Source organism: Leptopilina boulardi, unplaced genomic scaffold (assembly GCF_019393585.1).
Source record: "Leptopilina boulardi isolate dan_hultmark-lab unplaced genomic scaffold, ZJU_Lbou_2.1 LbouV2_325, whole genome shotgun sequence".
Taxonomy (NCBI): Eukaryota; Metazoa; Arthropoda; class Insecta; order Hymenoptera; family Figitidae; genus Leptopilina; species Leptopilina boulardi.
Genome location: NW_026137891.1, coordinates 966,218 through 987,275, shown reverse-complemented (window position 1 = coordinate 987,275; position 21,058 = coordinate 966,218). Strand labels below are relative to the sequence as shown.

Here is a 21,058-nt window from a genome sequence, read left to right as displayed (position 1 = left end):
GCTTATTTTTTTTTTCACTTTTTTTTTTCTCTATATGAATGAAATACATTTTATGTAAAAATTTTGTCGGAACTCTTATAAAAAACGTAGGCAAATTTCTAGAAAGATCTATTTTCCATTTTCATCGATGAATAAAAATTCACTTCCGCATAACGTTCACTCTAAGAATATATCCGAGTCATAAATACACACGCACGAAGCATTATAAAGCTGTTGGCGTGTAGTAGTTTTTTTTCAGAAAAAACCAATAGTAGAAAAAAAAAATTAATTTAATTAAAATAAACGAATATTTGAACCAAATAATTTTATTTGAATGAAATAAATTTTATTTGAACCTTTAAAGAACCATCTAAAGAATTAGAAAATCGATTTTGAGGGATTCAATTTTTCAAAGTAATTTTTTTTTTTATTTTATTTATGTATACGAAGGGAAGAAAAAATCGTTGTCTATGATTAGAGTAAAGAAAGTTTCTGGAAAATGTAGACAATATGTCACCGATTCTTTTGACAGAGACACGATATTTTCTCTCCCTTCATATATATATATGGATAAAATTGCCAACATATTAACGGAAAGTGGCATTAATAGTAAAACGCGAGAGAGGGACTAAAACTATAAGCTTTGTATCCACCATCGCGTGCAAACAACTATATATATGTATTTCATTCGTATATTGATTATGACTGCGTAATAAATACGAAACTTTATTAGCAGTAACGAACCTTTACTGTTTAATGAGACTGACGTTTATACTAAAATCTAATTTGTTTTTATGAAAAAAAAAAATAATAATAATAATTTGTTGCCTTTAATCATTCATTTAATATTTTTTAAATAGAATTTTGTCCATATTCAGATGTAAAATAAAAATTTCTTTCTTACACCAAATAAATTTCATTTGCTTCAAATTAAAATTTTACTTGAGCGAAATAAATTTTATTTGCTTCAAATTAAAATTTTGTTTACATTAAATAAATTATATTTTCTTGCAAGTAAAATTTTACTTGGGCTAAATAAATTTTATTTGATTCATATAAATTATATTTGCTAAAAATAAAAATTTTACTTGAGCGAAATAAATTTTATTTGCTTCAAATTAAAATTTTATTTACGTTAAATAAATTATATTTTCTTGCAAGTAAAATTTTACTTGGGCTAAATAAATTTTATTTGATTCATATAAATTATATTTGCTAAAAATAAAAATTTTACTTGCGTCAAATATTTGTAAATTAAATTTGCTTAAAATACAAATATATTAATTAAACGATTCCATATAATTATAAGTAATATTAACTATATGAGACTACCAATGAATTAAATTACCATTATAATTGAGACTATCGCTGATAATAATTGAATTTATATAGTAATTATTGAAATTGACATTATTTAAAAGTGTCATTTATTTGAAAATACCATTTATTAAAAATATCATTTAATAATTGTAATTACCATTCATTCAATCTGCTATCTTTGTTTCCAATACGAAAAATTGATTATCATGAATGAATAATTATTATTTGCAATACATACAATATTCTCGTTTTTTTTTTTTTTTTTTTTTTACAATGGAAATTTCAGCTTCATCTGTTTTGTGACAATACAAATTATTATTTTACTGATGTTTCTTGCAAATGAAAATTATTATTATTATTTTTTATAGTAATAATAATAATGACATACATAATATTGCTATAAAAATAAATAATAAATATTATAAAATTTATTTAACTCAAATAATTTTTGTTTTAATAAAATAATTTTTAATTTTTAATCAAATTTTTTTATTTTAAATAAATACCATTTTATTGACTATTTGATATAAATAAATATTTATTTTTATTGTCAATTATTTGAATAAAATCATTTTTTTTGTTTAGTATATGAATATACAAATTATAATATAAAAATATTGATTAAAATTATAAAGTATATATTTTAATTAACATATTAAAATATAATTATTTAATGTCTTTAAAACAGGGTAAACATTTTGTTTATTAAATCACTTTTGACATACTGACACGAAAATGTAACTTTATTATTTTGTTATATATATATATATGGGATATAACGACGCGCTCTTTTGACATAAACTCGCGAACATCAGAAATTTCTCACTCTCTGGCATAGACATAAACTTATCTAATTGCTTGCGAAATTAATTATAGTTGTTCGAAGATTAGTTCCTGTTTTAGATGTTACATATTCATATTATGAATTTACTATTGCGAGAAAAAAAAATTAATTATTAAATTTTTTTAATTAAATTAAAAATTCAACATTATTTTTTTTTATTATTTATTTATTATTTATTATAATTTATTATTTATTTATTATTATTATCATTTATAGAAAAAAAAGTTCTTGTATTATTTTAAATAACTTAAAATAGTTTTACAACCTCTAGTTTATCAGTTATTTTTTTGTTGCGCTTCTTCCTGTGTGTGTTTCCATAATGTATAATAAAAAAAAGGGGAGCATCGTAAAAATAATCTTTCGCTCCAAGCAAAAACGGTGGCCAGATATTTGAACAAGTGCTGTCTTCCTGCGGGTCAAAGGCGTTTACTATTGGCAAAGAAACACGCGCTGAAAAAAAAAACTTGTATATATATAAAAGTATGCTTTTCTCCATTGGAAAAAGTGTATCAAGATTTTACAGACAAAACGAAAACAGGATAAACTTTTCATATTCGCGAGGTACAGACACACACACACATCACAGGTTGATCACTATGGAAATTTATGAACGTTATCAGCTATTTTACATACATGACAAACTCTTCATAGATTTACAATACAAAACCCAAAAGTTTATCTAAAGTATCCAAAAATATTCTCGCACGTAAATGGCACTCAAATGCAATTTAAATTTTTTATCATTATTTATTTTTTTTTGTTAATTTTAGTTTAATATAATTATAACAATTTGTTAAATTATTTATTAAAATTTTACATTTTTAATAGTAATATTAATTAAATAATTTTATTATTATTATTATTATTATTATTATATTAATTGCACTCAAAAAAAAAATTTGTTTGATTCAATTAATTGATTACTTGAATTTTATCATATAAATTTTTTTTTTCCAATAATTATTATCTGAGATCGTATTTATTTCAAATACAGAAATTATTGATTCTTATACAGTTTATTTAATTAAAATAAAAATTATTTGCTTCAAGTAAATATTTAATTTGTTAATAGTCAAGTAACCGATTATTTGAATTATTGAATAACATTTTTTTTCAGTGTACAATTCATTAATAATAATAATGCATAAAAAAAAGGATTTTTATAAAACAAAAACTTTTTTTCTCAATACGTAAATTCGTTTCATAAACATTAAAAAATTGTTTATAAATATTGTTCCGTGTAAACGATTATTTTAAAAAGTTCATTGACAGCGGTAGTCAGGAAACAAAAAAAAAAAATATTTTTTATTTTTGTTTCCCGTATCGAAGTGTCGTTAATTTATTTTCTTACACACGTCAGAGTAAAGATACAATTTTATGTGCAATTATTAAACAAATTATTGTTATTAAAAATTTGTCTCTTGTTTTGGAATTTTTTTTATGTCTCATATTGTTTAGATATACAGTGAAACTGACGTATATCGGATTTCAAGAGACCGGAAATTTTAGAAAAATATAAAGAATTATCGACAAAGAAATCTACCTTACCGACTCATTGTAAAACAGATTTTTGGAAAATATAAACAATTACCGACATAGAACTCTACCTTATCATCAGTCGGTAAAGTAGAGTTATGTGTCGGCAATTCTTTATATTTTCATTTTCCAAAAAACTGTTCTACCATCAGTCGGCAAGGTATATTTCTGTGTCGGTAATTTTTTATATTTTCCAAAAAAATCTGTTTTGCCATTAGTCGGTAAGGTAGATTTCTATGTCGGTAATTTTTTATATTATCATTTTAAAAACAATTCTTTACCATCAGTCGGTAAGGTAGATTTCTAGGTCGGTAATTTTTTATATTTTTATTTTTCAAATTTTTTTTACCATCTTGTTAATTTCTTAAGCATCTAAATTATATACTTTCCTTCGTAATTGCGAAAAATGACTTTAAACAAGTTTATTCAACCTCGATTCCGGAAATCATACAAAAATATAAATACATAAAAATGTAATTTCATTGCAGATTTTAATTTGTTAAATGAAACCGCACATATGTCAAAGCTCTTGAGTAATTAACGCCTGCGTTTATCAACGTGGGACCGATAATAATTATTTACAAGCAATCGATCCTTCGACGCTTGGGAATCAACTGTCTATACATATGTATATATATATTGCAGTTTGGATGCAACATCGTTAGGGACCTTTGATTCTGTTTCCGCATCACAGACTCAACCCGTTTGTTATTCATGTTGATGCAAAATTTATATATCCACTCTCGTTTTTTTCTCTCTCTCTTCCTCTCTCCCTCTCCTTTTTTTCTCTTCTTTTTCAATTTGACACAGAAACGTTATAACGTAATGAAAATGTCCACGGGGAATGTAATTCTATACGAATATAAAATTATGAAAATGTATATCTCTTTTTAATTAATTAGGCAGTAATTATAATTAATCGAATAATTGGATAATAATTGATTTAAATATTAAATATTTTCATATTTAATATTTACATATTTACATATTTACATTAATAATATACGATTACAGATTAAATTGACCATTATTATTTAACTAGAAAACAGAAATAAATTATTGTATTTAAAATTTTTTTAAAATTCCGTTTTTTTTAAATTAGCATAATTACTCGAATCATTGATTTGGATCATGCACTTTTAAACTTTAATTAATTACAATGTTAATTGGATGTAAATTACAATTTTGTTTACTAAAAAAAAAAAAAAACACTTTCGAATTCTGATATTAATTTACTGTTCGCATGAGAAACAATTATTTAAATAAAAAATTATAATTTTTAATCAAATGTAAATACCAAATGTAATTATTCGAAATAATGCGATATATTTTTTGCATAAAAAAGAAAAAAAAAGGAAATATATTTCGGAAAAAAATTATTACCGCAGCAACATCTGTCGATCTCAATTCAATATATATATATATATGGTTTTATGATTCGAAGAAATCGAAATTTATTCTCCCACTACAAATTCTCCCATGAATCAGGTTTTATCGAGTTCGTTACGTGTTCCAATTTTCTGCCATTTGGTTAGAATTATTTTTTTTTTTAAATTATCCATTTATTTTCCATTTTTCTAGATACTAATTATTATTATTTTACATTATTAATTAATAATTATTATTTTAAATTATTGATTAATAATTAATTTTTTAAATAAAATTAAGTATTAAAAATATAATAATAATAATAATTGGTAGTAATTAAAGGTTTATATGGAATAAATAATATATTACATAATTACATAAATAAATAAAAAATTATAAAGTATATAAAATTATAAAATGCCATCTCCGGTGGTTAAGATTTAATTGCTTTGAGTTAATTGCAATTTTTTTATGACTTAGGTAAATTAAGAACGAAAAAAGAATTAAAGAGAGGGTTATAATTCATTGTAGGAATTAGAAAGTAGAGACAAAGAAAATGTAATTCGGCAATTTGTATGCCGCATGAATCGCTCGTCAAATGCGGATCGTAAAGCATGTTATGAGCACGATAGCTCACTCCTGTTCTGCTCGATATATGTACTAACACATACATAGAAAAAAATATATATATGTATACAGACACCAAAACGTAGATGGTCAGGTCATATCCAATTAAAATGAATTGCTTACGTCATGGCGTCTCGATTTTTTTTTTTTAGTCTCTTTGGGACCCCAATATACGGAAAAGTGCGAGAAAAATTCAACCACCCTATTTTCTCGACCACGTACCAACCTATCTTGCATTTTATCCAGACCTTTGAAAATCTCGTTGCTTCTCTAGATTACTTTTTACTTTATTTTTTATTTTTTTTTTTTTTTAAAGGAGAACTCATTTTCGTTTACAGGAATTTTTTTTTATCTAATATTCACGAATCGAATTTTACAAATAAAACGTTTAGGATTTTTGTTTTTATTTATTTTTCGAGGCAAAATGTTATAAAATTTTATTAATTTTAATTTAATTATAATTTTGTTATAATAATTAAATTAACGTGAACAAGTACTTAATTAATTATGTACTTAATATACTTAAATAATTAATTAAATTGAAATCTATTATAATTAAATTCTCTAATTTTCAATTAAAAATTAATTTATAATTTTAATCATTGCGTCCATGATTCGTTGGTTAATAAGATAATTGATTTTTCCCTCTTTCCTATTGTTGTAAAAATAAATAAAAACTTAAATAGTTCCATGAACTAAATAAAGTAGATACATTAACTAATAGTTTCAAGTTGTAAGGTTTCAATTTAAGCTAAAGGCTTCACCTTTATTAATTAAATTGAATTATAATTTGAAGTTTCGACTTTACCTACTTTGTGTCTCGAAAGTTAAAGCCAAAAGAGCTTAAAACTTTGAAGCTTCCCTGTGAGAAAACTACACCCGCATATACATAGTATGTAGTATCTGGTTTGAAGATTAAACTCACTTTTTTTTCTAAACGAATCGTTATGTACTTGAATTTTAATTTATACATTAATTTTATTATTAATTAGAAAATAAAAATTTCGTAGTCAAATTGCAGAGGAAGTATAAATTTTTAAAAACGGAGAATTTTTTTCCAATTTATTAATTATTGATGATTATTATTTTATTTTTTGTTTTTACTATTATATATTAATTTTATTATTAATAATAATAATTATTATTTTTTAATAAAAAGTAGTATAAAATAAATGTTTTGATTTATAAATTTTGAATGAAATAATTTTTTCATGTTTACGTAATATTTATGTAATAAATTACAATTATAAAGTGCAACTGCCTTTAAATATTATGACTATCAGGAAAAAAGTTTGTTTTTTTTTAAACCTTTAATGTGCAGTAAATCATTTACATAGTAAAAAAAAAAAAAGAACTCGAAGAACGCAGTAGGTGAGGGGCATTAAAAATTTATGGAACGAAGAACGGTTATTGCCGCAGTTGCATGGAAAAATCTTACCTAACTTAGATAATTTATTTTGTAAGGAAAAATTTGTTGGAAATGGTATATCCCAGTATTTTAACTAAAAAGTTTCTTTCTCGAAGCCTTATGAAAAACAAAACTAAAGTTTAAAAAAAAAATAACAAACTAAAAACTTGTTTGATATTTCGAATTGAGAAGCTTTCAAATAATTTTCTTATGAAAATTGCATCTCTATTTTTTTTTTTAAATATTAATATTGAGGAAATTTGATTTATTTTTTCTATACAAATTTCAAAATTATTCTTTTTATTATTATTATTTCAATTTAATGAAAATTTATTTTATGAATTTTGAAAAACTTTAAAATTAAAGTTAGTTAAAAAATTTTGTTTCGATTCAGTTATACAGTTGGAATTATTTATGTTTGTTTGAAACTTTTATTTCTCATGGACATTTATTTCTCGAACAGTGACAAAACTATAAATGTACAATTTCATTTATCATAATTTCAATTTAAGTTTTATTCACATTTTGTATTTCGATATTTTTTTTTTAATCTTAAAAGAATTTATCTAAATTAATTTTTTAAAAAAGCAAATTTTTTATGACAAAAAAAAATTAATATTTTTTAAAATATTTATTTTCCATATAAAATTAATACCTCTTTATCATATATTAAAAAGAAAAGAAAAAAAAATGTTTGAAACGAATTTATTAAATCAACAAATAGTTGAAATTGCAATTGGAGGATCTTCAATGGAACGTAAAATCCCTTATAAAAATGGTAGAATTAAATTGAAAATATTACAAAAGAGTGTAATAAATCCGTCTGAATGTCTGAGGATCTTATTACTTTTTCAATTTTCTTTCGTATATCAATGATGTCTTGGAAAAATTCTTAGAGAAAGTTATATGTCTTCCCACACTGGAATGATTGTTTAAAAAAAAAAAGAAAAAAATAAAAAAAAAAAAAATGAGAAGAAAACAGAAAACGTTGAAATTGTATATAAATAAAAATGTATATACTGAAAAATATTTCAAGTCTCTGCTCTCTCTCTCTCTATATATATATGAAAAGTTATAAAAATATAAAATGACGCTGACGCTATTTGCTCTTTACTTCTTTTAAAATTTTTGCTTTTTGAGAAAATGTACTGAGTTTACTTGTATATTTATATAAAAGAAAGACGTCACCAACGCTTTTTATAATAGAAAACGCATATTCTCGCATTCCAATGTATTTTATTTCTTTTTTTTTCAGGAGTTAAAATAAAGACATCCGCGTCCCACGATCTCAAATTGATTGTCTTATCGTTTCGTTCGAAACTTCCTCTTCCTCCAAGAGCGCAATTACATAAATTCAGATCAATTCATTTTGTTTTGTTTTTTTTAAATATCACATTGGATCTGATTTTAAAAAGAATATTTTTGAATTTTGCAATATACAAATGCGACAGTAATTAAATTGATAATAAAAAAAAAATAATTACAAAATTTTTGGTATTTTTAATAATAATAATAATAATAATAAAATAGTAGCGATTAATTAATTTAAAAATAATAATTACAATTTGTATTAAGGTAATTATAATTAGTGATATAAATAATAATTGTACCTCAATAATTAGATTAATAATTAATAATATTATTCAAATTTTGTTGATTTAAATTTTTTTTACCGTGTTTAAAATATTTTAAAATAAAGAGAACATTGAAAGATACTTGAATTGAATGTGTCGGACTTTTTTTTTTTTGACACATGACGTAATTGGATATTTGGATGTGCTATCTGTTTAAAATGAAAAGAGGGAGGCCCCCTCTCTCTTTTACACGAGAAGTGTCCGAACAACGAGCGGTCAAAGTGACGTCATATCCGTTCGAAAAAATAAAGATCCAAGAGAGGCAATAAACGAAAAATTTTTCTTTTTAAAAAAAAAAAAAAATTCTAAAAGAAGGAGAATTTTATTGATTCACTGTCGACATTGGGGTTCGTTTCCTGTGACACCCTTAGACTACTCATCTAGATACAGTTTCAAATTACTTCCCTTCGAATGTCTCTTCTTTTTTATCTTTACTCCCCTATTTTTTTTTTTTTTTTTTTTGACTCCTCTTTTTGTCCTCCTCTTTATAATGAACATTGACGTAAAAACAGATAAACCACATTTGAACTTAACCCAATTGTAGAAAAAAAAAAATCATTTTTATGAGCCAAATGTTCTGAACGTTCAAATGAACAAAATATTTTTTTCAATCTATAAATTATTAAAAATTATAATGTCAATGTAAAATAAAATAGTGAATTAAAGAAATATTAAATTAATAACTTCTTTTTAGATATTTAAAACAATATTTTGTAATAATAAAATTTGTATTTAAAGAAGTTACAAAAAAAATTTTGTTCATTTGAACGTTCAACCCCTCATTCATTTTTTTTATTTTACAGTTCGTTTAATTAAATTGTTTCTAATAGAAATTATAATATTTAATAATTTAATAATTGTTTATATTTAAATTTAATAACGTTATTTCTTTTTGTTGCAGGTGGGTTGATTTTAATGACTAAAAATTACACTCGAGCTTGTTATTGTTTATGTAAGTAATATATTTTTAAAAATAGTAATTAGAAAAATTTATTTGCTCTCTAAATCTGAATTAGTAAAAAATGTTTACCAATGAATTAGTAAAAATGTTTAGGTACTAATTTGAATTAGTGACTCACTTTTTGCTTCTGAATTAGTAAAATTTTACTAATTATTAGTAACTTTTACTAACAATTAGTAAAATTTTACTAATTCAGAAGCAAAAAGTGAGTCATTAATTCAGATTAGTAAACATTTTTACTAATTCAGATTTAGAGAGTGATTCAAATAATCGGTTACTTTATTTATTTGTTTCAAATAATTATTATTTGACATAATATTTTGTTTAAAATACAGAAATTATTGGTTCAAATAAATATATATATTATATACACCCAGGTGGAAAAGTTCCTGGTAGTATTACCGCTCCCGCTACCGGAATATTCACTACCGGTAATTTTTCCGGGACTACCGATAGTCACTACCGGTAATTCTTCCGGTACTACCGATAGTTACTACCGGTAATTTTTTCTGCACTACCGGTAGTTACTACCGGTAATTTTTTCTGTACTACCGGTAGTTACTACCGGTAATTTTTCCGGGACTACCGGTAGTCATTACTGGTAATTTTTCCGGGAATTACAATCAAAATTTATTACCAAATAACAAATTTTGATTGTAATTCCCAGAAAAACTACCGGTAATGACTACCGGTAGTACCGGAAGAATTACCGGTAGTGACTACCGGTAGTCTCGGAAAAATTACAGATAGGAACTACCGGTAGTGAGTACCGGTTGTACCGGAAAAATTACCGGTAGTGCCTACCGGTAATTTTTCCAAGATTACCGGTAGCCACTACTGGTAATTTTTCCGGGACTACCGGTAGCCACTACCGGTAATTTTTCCAGTACTACCGGTAGTCACCATCGGTAGTTACTATCTGTAATTTTTCCGGGACTACCGGTAATTCTTCCGGTACTACCGGTGGTTACTACCGGTAATTTTTTCGGTACTACCGGTAATTTTTCTGGGAATTACAATCAAAATTTGTTATTTGGTAATAAATTTTGATTGTAATTCCCGGAAAAATTACCAGTAATGACTACCGGTAGTCCCGGAAAAATTACCGGTAGTAACTACCGGTAGTACAGAAAAAATTACCGGTAGTCCCGGAAAAATCATAGATAGTAACTACCGTTAGTGACTACCGGTAGTACCGGAAGAATTACCGGTAGTGGCTACCGGTAATCTTGGAAAAATTACCGGTAGTCACTACCGGAAACTTTTCCACCTGGGCAGGGTGATTATGTTCCTGATTTTTTTTTAAATTTCATTTCTTTCGGTTTTTTAAAAAAAAAAAATAAAAAAAAATTTTTACCTGTCCGGAACATGAAAATCAATAAAAATTCGATATAACCAAATATGTGACTATTTTTACATGAATAAATTTTATTCGTAAAAATATTATGAAAATGAGACGACCCGAAGAAAATAAAAAAAAAAAAATCTTTTGACTTTATATTTGTTGAGATTGAAAAATCCTTGAAATCTCTTCTTTTTTTCCGCGCGCGCACGGCAGTAAATCCACAGTAATCCAACAATATTGAATTGAACACCGGCTTCGGGTATTATATATATATAGGGGCAAATCGTGCACTGCCAAAGTAAATTGACGACATATAACATGTTCTCGTAGTGGACATCATATGAGGGTCCCTACAATGTTCCCTCATCTTATTTTCGTATTACGTTTCTGTTACCGTGTAAAGCTCCTTCGTCTCTTTTATAACCCTTTTGTTTTCGCGATTACGTGAATAAGAGTATATAGTCTATAGTTTCAACAAACTTGAGTAGCGCACCTTTCGAATTCACAATTTTTTTTTTTCTTTTTTCTTCATTATCTTCTTATATTACCTTATATTTTAATTACTCTTTTGCCTTTCATACTCTATTTTTACTTTCTTTCATCCACCTTTTTTTTCTATTTTTCCTTTTTCTTATCTTTTTTTTGTAATTAAATAATTGTACAAATCGAATTTTCAGTTAGAATTATAATTTATTTATTATTATTATTATTATTATTATATTATTTTTTGTTATTTTTTTTTTGCACAATTTTCTTTCTAATTGAAAAATTAATGATGGGATCACGCTGAGAAAGTATAAATTATAGAAAATGTCGGCTATATATTCACATGAAAGACAATAATTTACGAGTGGCGCGGATCAGTAAATATTTAAAGTTGAATTGGTCTCACCCGATCGTTCCGAAATCGATTTGCCTGATTTCAAACTAAAGCCTCTACTTTCCCCTTTCCCCCTATAATTTATCGATCGCTTTATAAACTCCGATCGGTTTTTGGATATTGGTTTTCTTTATGTGAATTTATTTTATTGAACGCCATACCAAACGCTCGTATCATAAGTTCGGATTAGTTCAATTCCGAACTGTTATATATATTTTTTTTTCTGAAAAAAGAATTTCGTATACCTGCAATTTAGTGATAAAAAAAAAAAATATCTCGGTTTTTTCCGTTATTAAAATTTATATTTTAAAGACGTAATTATTTTTTTTTATATTTTTTTTTCTTTTAAATAAAATCAAAAAATTTGGAAAATAAATTTTAAAAATTAGTATTGAAAAAAATGCTTTTTGGAAATTGTGTTTTTTTTATAAATTGTTCTTTGATCGTGAAAAAAATGTTTTATGAAAACATGAAGAAAGTTGAGACAATAGAAAAGTACACAAGAAGAAAGGATTTTAAACTATAAAGTTGACAATGTTTTTCTCCTATTTTTCTTTTTTTTCCTCCCTTATCTCTGAAAAACGGTTTTTAGGTAGAAAAACTTTTTTTTTCTTAATAAATATTTTTCACCTTTTTTCTAAATATAAAATGAAAAAAATTTCTAATTTGAATTAATAACTAATTTTTTGCATAAATTAGGGGCGGTCCATAAACTACGTTACCACTTCTTCATTCTTTTTAGACCCCCTCTTCCCCCTCGTTACCTTTGCGTTAAATGCATTTTTTTAGAATTTTTGACCCCCTCCCCCCCTAAAATAGGTAACGTAGTTTATGGACGGCCCCTTATAATTATTATTTTTATAATTTATTTTTTAAAATAACTAAAAAATTGTGTTAAAAAAAAATTTGATTTAAAAAAAAAATATCTCGGTTTTTTCCGTTATTAAAATTTATATTTTAAAGACGTAATTATTTTTGAAAAAGCATTTTTTTTTCTTTTAAATAAAATCAAAAATTTGGAAAATAAATTTTGAAAATTAGTATTGAAAAAAAATGCTTTTTGGAAATTGTGTGATTTTTTTTAAATTGTTCTTTGATCTTCAAAAAAATGTTTTATGAAAACATGAAGAAAGTTGAGACAATAGAAAAGTACACAAGAAGAAAGGATTTTAAACTATAAAGTTGACAATGTTTTTCTTCTATTTTTCTTTTTTTTCTCCCTTATCTCTGAAAAACGGTTTTTAGGTAGAAAAACTTTTTTTTTTTTCTTAATAAATATTTTTCACCTTTTTTCTAAATACTTATAAAATGAAAAAAATTTCTAATTTGAATTAGTAACTGATTTTTTGCATAAATAATTATTATTTTTAAATTATTTTTTTAAATAACTAAAAAATTTTGTTAAAAAAAGAATTTGATTTAAAAAAAAAAAAATACTTTTCTATACAAGTAAAATTAATTAATAATTGTATTGGAAAAATTTCAATATAAAATACATATACTTTTTTTTTATAGGGATAAAAGAAAAATTTTTTGTCCCCCTCTTGATGGTTATTTTGGAATCTACTTTTGTGATATATGCTTGTTTTGAAATTAAAAGGAAAACAGGAAAATGCTTTTTCTGCCTATAATGCCATTAACTTTTTCTCCTCGCACACAATTTGGACTTTTTCGAGAGTGTTCTCAAAGCCACTCGTGTTTTGTTTATGGTAAAAGCTGACCCTTCGAGGTCGACGATACTTTAAGCGAGAGAACCCCTTTTTTAATACACAGTGTGTGACGGTTAAACGCCACAGGTGTGCACAATATATGTATATATATATATGAAAAAAAAGAGAGAGAGAGAAAATATATATGAAAAAGTTCCAACTATATATCGAAGTGAGCCAAATCAATAATTCCGAACCTCTCTTTTATAAAAGGAAATGTGAGAGAGAGAGAGATGAAAGTCATATACGCCTCCGTTAATATTCAAATGTCGATTTCTTAAATGAGTGATCCGCTCTCGCATCAGTTGACTGATAATCGACATTTTATATACTCTCCCTCAAAACAGTAACTAAAATTGGCATAATATAGACACAAAAACCAATATATTTTAAATCCAATGGAGAATATAATGAAACCTCGAAAATGAATATCGATATTTCGTGTTTTATATATATGAGGGATAAATCTTTTATTTATAATACTTTCAATAAAATGAGGCTGTTTTCATACACAAAAGGAAATTTTGATTATAAAATACGAACAATGTGAAATTGATGCGGCGTGCTTTGTTGTTCTTCATTGAAATCATGGGATAATAAATCATTTTCAATGTAGTTTTCATTTTTTTGTAAATTTTTTTTCCCCCGATTCAATTGTACGAATTTTGTATATTTATTTAATAATATTTTTTTTTACATATTTTTTTCTATATTAAAATTATTAATTTAAATTCTAATTTTAATTATTTTTTTGTCAGTAAAATTATTTAAAATTCACAATTTTCTGCATTGAAAACAATTTTTTTTTCTTGTTAAAAAAAGATTTTAGAAAGAATATTATAATTGTATATATGAATAAAAAAAATTTGTTATTCTAAATCAATATATATTTGAAGACGCGTCCTCAAACACTTGTTAAAAGCGATGAATAAATTTACGTAAATAAAAACTCCCGAGAAACATTAATTACTTTGATGAATCTAATTGAAATATTTCTAAAGTGTGCCACCCGGCCTGACCGTTTCTGAAATTAGTTATTTCCGCTTCTTAACTCTCTCAGACAATTTTTTTTTCTCTTTTCATCACAGTCACTCTAAATTTACAATTTTTTGTAAACTTATAAAAAATAAAAAAAATAGATTTTTTTTTTTTGAAATAAAATATTAAAAAATTTTTTTTAGATTCGAATCTATTTTTCCCTTTAAATATTTGTGAATGAAATATTTCAGATAAGAAGAAAAAAAAAGAAAGAGAGGAAGAGAATTATCAAATTGAAGAGGGAATTTTATTGCCCTCCCCCTTTGACCTCGGTTTTAAAATGGACCAAAAAAAAAAAAGAAAAAAAAAAAAGAGTTATAAGCAAGTGAAGTGACGGTCTTACATCTTCGTTTAGAGCGATAAATAAATTACTGAATGACTCTGGCCCGCGTAACTACCGCTTAACGATGATTCAGCGACCGGTCAAACGGTGCTTGAACCTCTCATTAAAAGTCATGTCACGACGACGAACCACCTTCTTAGAATTTACTCATTTTTATCCCGCGCAATGCTTTCATCTCTCTCCTCCCATCTTTTTTTTTACATCACTTCGAAAAAGTGCAAAAAAAAAAATAACTAAATAGTAACTATATATTTTTTTCCTAAAGCAATTTTTTTCACAAGAATATAATTTTTCAATGAAAGTATAACTTAATCAGAAAAATATTTGAAAAAAAAATGTAAATTAGTTGAAAAAAAATTTTGTACTTTTAAAATTTAAATTAGTGAGAATTCGTTTATTAATTTAAATTAATAAATAAATAAATTAATATTCTAATTTATCTACTAATTTTTAGTTATTTTTCACTAAAACTTTGGTAAAAAAAAAAATTATTACTAAATCAAATTTTATTTTACTAAAAATTAGAGGAAAATTACCACTAATTTTTAGTCATTTTTCTCTGAAACTTTAGTAAAAAAAAAAACTATTGCTAAATCAAACAGTAATATTTTACTAAAAATTATTGAAAATTTCTATTAATTTTTAATCATTTTTCACTAAAACTTTAGTAAAATAAATTATTACTGAATCAAATAGTATAATATTTTACTAAAAATTAGTTAAAATTTCTACTAATTTTTAGTTATTTTTCATTAAAACTTTAGTAAAAAAAAAAAATTATAACTAAATCAGAAGGTAAAATTTCACAAAAAATTAATAATAATTTCTACTAATTTTTAGTCATTTTTTTTTTACTAAAACTAGTAAAAACAATTATTACTAAATCAAGTAATAATTTTTACTAAAACTTAGTTGAAAATTTCCACTAATTTGAATTAGTTAACGAATTGTTACAAATTCAAATTTAGAGAATAGAATTTTTATTACTAAGTACATAATCGATTTATTTACTCAGAAAAATAATTTATTTGAAAAAACCAAATTTTTCTATGAATCACTAAAAAGTTTATTTGGCTCAATCAAATTTTTCATTTGTTCAAAAAAAAAATTAATTAAAATACACCAAACGTTTATTTATAGATTAAAAATAAATATTGATTTGAATTAAAAAAAAATTGTATTAATTAAAAAAAATAGTTTCCGTTAACTTAGAAAAAATATAAATAATTGTTCCTTTTCCATAAATTTTATTCGAAAAAAATAAGACGTTCACAAGAAGGTTTTTAGGGAAAAAAAAAAAATTATATTTTTCGAAAAAAAAAAGTTTTCTAGCATAAAAGCAACGTTCAATTAAAGTTGGATGATGTTTCTTTCCAAGTTTTAAGTACCTTGGAAGTAAGTACATATATATATAGCGGGAATGGGAATCAAGAAAGTAAAACGAGTGTAATAAAAAGGTTTTTTTTACAAAAGATGATTTCCCTCTTCTGGAAAATTTTTATCGATAGTAGTGCAAAAGATTTTTTGCTACAAAGTATTTTTGTTCCTCAATTTCTTTTTTCTTACTTTCGGGCAATTATTATCAAATAACTTTTAGTTTACCGATAATAATAATGAGTTAAATGAATAAAAAAAAAAGAATAATTTTTATTACACTTTTATATATATATATAAAAAAAGGGATCACGGAATGAAAGAGAGGCCTTGAATTTTGCACTAGTTGTATGATTCGTGCGAGCGTGACGAAACGTTTTGCAGCATTTCCGGATGCTGTGGCCGTTCCGGCCAGGAACTTTACGAGCAGCACAATCGTGACATCCCCAGGGGTCACTGTACTCGTCGAACTTCGAGTCAGAAGGTCATCGAGTTAAATTCAAATCATTCATGATTGTAATAATTCTCGTTAGAAATTTTCAAGAGTAAACTTTTATTTATATATATATATATGTGGGTTGATTTCATGCAAAATTTATATATATGACCTTTTTTAATTCAAACAAATTTTTTTCCCAAAATATACCTATATATATATATTTTACCGAATTCGAACATAAAAATTTATTTTATTATTCTAATTAATTTATTTTAAGAAACATAAAATATTATTTAATAATACCTAATAATAAAATATTTATTACAATAATTATAATTAAATTTTGGTTTGGATAATATGACCCATATATTTGATCACGAGAACTAAATTTTTTTATAAATTGATTGAAAATTAATTTTTTATTATTTAATCATATATTGTTCTTTGATATTCAACAAAAGTACACTGGAAAAAAAATTTATTTGATTCAAATACTCGATTACTTGACTATTATCAAATAAATATTTATTTGTATCAAATAATTATTATTCGAGTCAATTAAATTGTATTTGTTTCAAATATAAAAATTATTGGTTCAAATACAATTTATTTAATTCAAATAAAAATTATTTGGTTCAAATAAATATTTATTTAATAATACTCAAGTAATCGAGTATTTGAATCAAATAAATTTTTTTTTCAGTGTATTTTTTTTTTCAAAACAAAAAAAAATTGTTTTAAAAATAGGGAATAAAATACTATTTGAACTTTTATAAAAAATAACAGACGAACGTGTGATCAATGATTGTATGTTTCGTATAATTTCTACTTTTCGTTTGTATTTTTTTTTTTGTAATCTTTTTTTTTTTTTTTTTTTTTTTTTTTATCGGTTTTCCATCAAAGTTGGGTATTCGCGGTCAATAGCCCTTATATTGTCAGCCCAGTGGACACTCTTTGGTATATCGATTCAACGAGCAAACACTATACGTGTGCCTATAACATTGATGAGAAACAATATATACCTTCGAGTCACATATCGTCTTTCACTTTTTTTTCCATCCCTTATTTTTCTATATATAAGCATTATAACTAAATTTCATTCAATTCTATCCATTCTTTTTTTTTAATTAATTTTCATATTAACTGATAATTTCAATTTTTCCAGATTAATAATTTAATTGATAGAGAGAAAATGTATTTTTCAATTTTAGATATATTTTTGAAAATTAAGAATTTTAATAGAAAAAATATTTTTTTCTAACAAAAAAATAAAAATATAAAATAAATATAATAATATATATAATTTTTTAAATATAAAATATTTTGCATTCATGAAAATTTTATAATCCTTCGATTTTTCTAAATGAATTATATTCATTATTAGTTTTCTGACTATTCGTATATATATATGTATATAGTTAATATTTAAATAAAGCCTTGCTTTGAAATTTAATTTTGTTCTTTAGTCATTTATAAAAGGGGAAAAGGATTATTTGGATTTAATTTGGATTATCTTTATTGGATTGACCGACCGAGTCCGCATAGTGATTAAAAGCATTGAAATGTCTTCTCGTAGCTTGACAAAGACGATTACAAATAGTCCCGTGCGATTTTCAACTCGGAACTTTAAATATATATTTCTCTCTCTCTCTTTCTTTCTCTATAGACATATAATTAAAATTTTATTTTCAGAGAATTAATTGTCATTAAAGAATGTGTAATTTAACGAAATAAAAAAAAAAATCTAGATATAAATTCAATGACTGTTGTATATATATATAATAATATTTTATCAGTGCGCGCACAGCATTGAAATGTCACACAATAAACGTAATCCGACAAACGACAATTTAACAAAAGTCCTTCAACTTCGAGGACCTAATTAAAATAAATTTAATTCAATTAATTAACAATTTTTAATTAAAATTATTTTTTTTTAATTTCCAATTATTATTATTTATTAAATATTCTATTATTATTAATTATTAAATATTATTTATTATTATTACTATAATTATTGTAATAATTATTTTATTTTATTAACAGTCGAGACAAGCCCTTTCATACATGAATACTCCTAAAAGTAAATAATAATAATATATTATTAATTAATTAATTAAAAAATGATTTAAAAAAACAAATATTGTTATTATTACCAGAATACTAATTATTATCATTATTAGTATTTGTTACTATTACTAGAATACTAATTATTATCTTTATTAGTATTTGTTACTATTACTATAATTATAGTAATAATAATTAATTATTTAAAAAACGGTTTTAACAAAACGGAAATATTTATTATTTTTTATTATTTAATTATTATACTAATTATCATTTGTATTATTAATTAGATATAATTACATTAATTGAAATAAAGTTTCTTATTGAAAATTTAAATTTCTTTCGGGTGAAAAAAATTAGGTATTTTTAAAACGATATCAATAATATAACACCTCGAAATATTTTTACTGTCTTATTTTTTTTTTTGGCGAGATTTAATAGAGGTTTTTTTTTGTGATTCGTGTTTTGATGAGTGTATTTGGTGAATAATAATAAAAAAAATAGCCAATGACAATGATTACCTGTAGCATTTATCCAATCGAGTGTGAAAAAGCAACGGAGTCGGTGTTTATTCGTCCATTCGTTAGCTTACCATTACTGGGACGTAAATGACTTTAATGATCGTTGGCATTATTGATTTTGCTACTCGTCCGGAACACCGGAAACTCGTTTGTGTACTGGGTGTTCTGTTTCACTCGTAAGCCTCTTGAAAAATCTATAACACATATATATATATATATATGAATTAATAACCGAGTATCGAATACCTGACAATTTTGTCAACAACAGATTTTCCATCTTCTATTTACATAAACAAATACGAAAAAAAATATTCCGCTTGATTAAATTTTTTTTTTTCTAAATGTTGAAATATTTTTCTTTTATATATTTATAAGTTAATATTAATATAAATTTTATATGTAATCATTAACCTTGACACATTAACAAAAAAATTTATTGTTTGAAATTGGAACAAATTCTCTTTTTGTTTCGATATATATATATATATATATATATAAAAACCGAGGTTCATTAATTGTGAAATACGCGCCGTTTTTCTCTAAATGAACCTTGATTTTTTTTTTCCTTTCACACGACAAAACGAAAGTCAAGGTCAAAATATATTCCGAAAAAAAAATGCGAATTGTCTTTGTGGCTAGACTAACGTTTTTTTTTTTTTTCAAACAACCGCAACTTTACGAAAGATTGTCATATATTGTGTAAAACCTATACACTGTCGTAATGACCTTGAACATAGCATTAACCTTACACCGCAACCTGTAGATAACAATTGATTTTCACCTGTAAAATCGATAAAAAGAAAAAACAAACAACAGAAAAAGATTAGGTTTGTAAGGTGCGAAAATAGAAAAAGGGGGAATTATTATTATTGCAAAATTTTGTAATAAAAATTTTTTATTATTTTTCATATATAAAATAACAATAATAATAAAATTAAAAACATTTTTACTTTTTTTTTTGTAATAATAATTGTAAAAAAAAAAACGTTTTTTGACGTAATAATAATTGTAAAAAAAAAAACGTCTTTTGACGTAATATAATAATAATTATTTATCTAGAATATTATGAAAAAATTAATTTGCAAAAAAAATTTTTATTATTATTATTATTGTTATTATAATATAGAGTTAGATTCACATAACTGCTTTTATATATGAAAGGGCGATGCACCGTTGGCGTTATTCTCCTGGGGGCGCCTGCCCCCGCCAGAACCCCAGTCGGAACCCTCCAGACGTTGGGGTTGGGGCGGTCGATGCAGCATCACCATGACAACCAGACGCGTCGTCCGCTACTACCCCCTCGAAGCTACAGTGCATTCAACTAGGGTGCAATCTTCTCCCACCCCTATATGAAAATCCAGCCAAAAATCGAAAAAAAAAAACCGCACACGTCTGCTAAACTTTGGCAATACATTTCTATAAACAAGGTTGAATTTTTCATTTCCAAGGTCTTTTCTGCATGCGGACCAAGGTTGAACCCTTTTTTTTTCATTCTAAAAACATTGGGTTTTTTTTTTTTTTGAAAAAGTCGAAATTTTTTATTCAACTTAGAAATCTTTAATTTCGGGCAGAATAATTTTTGAGTAATTTGAAATTTATTGTTTACCCAACTAAAAAATGAGTTGCAACAAAAATATGTACCAATTTTTTTTTCCTACTGGTAAT

The 21,058-nt window shown here is 24.4% G+C and overlaps 1 protein-coding gene and 1 long non-coding RNA gene across 7 annotated transcripts in view; one reads left to right on the top strand and one right to left on the bottom strand.

The window, feature by feature from the left end:
- Positions 1–21,058, bottom strand: part of LOC127284521 (uncharacterized) — a 68,314-nt gene that overhangs the window by 7,583 nt on the left and 39,673 nt on the right. Inside the window, exons 3-4 of the long non-coding RNA XR_007843493.1 lie at positions 19,394–19,587; positions 2,409–2,593 (exon numbers count right to left, since the gene is read on the bottom strand). This is a non-coding gene — a long non-coding RNA (uncharacterized LOC127284521). The remainder of the gene's footprint in view (positions 1–2,408; positions 2,594–19,393; positions 19,588–21,058) is intronic.
- Positions 1–21,058, top strand: part of LOC127284513 (brain tumor protein-like) — a 79,873-nt gene that overhangs the window by 47,599 nt on the left and 11,216 nt on the right. The window contains exon 1 of one of the 6 annotated variants that reach the window (XM_051309988.1): positions 9,648–9,668. The exons of the other annotated variants lie outside the window; for them this stretch is intronic. The gene's annotated coding sequence lies outside the window, so the exon portion shown is untranslated. Of the gene's footprint in view, positions 1–9,647; positions 9,669–21,058 lie in introns of those variants that run through there. 6 annotated transcript variants of the gene reach the window in all.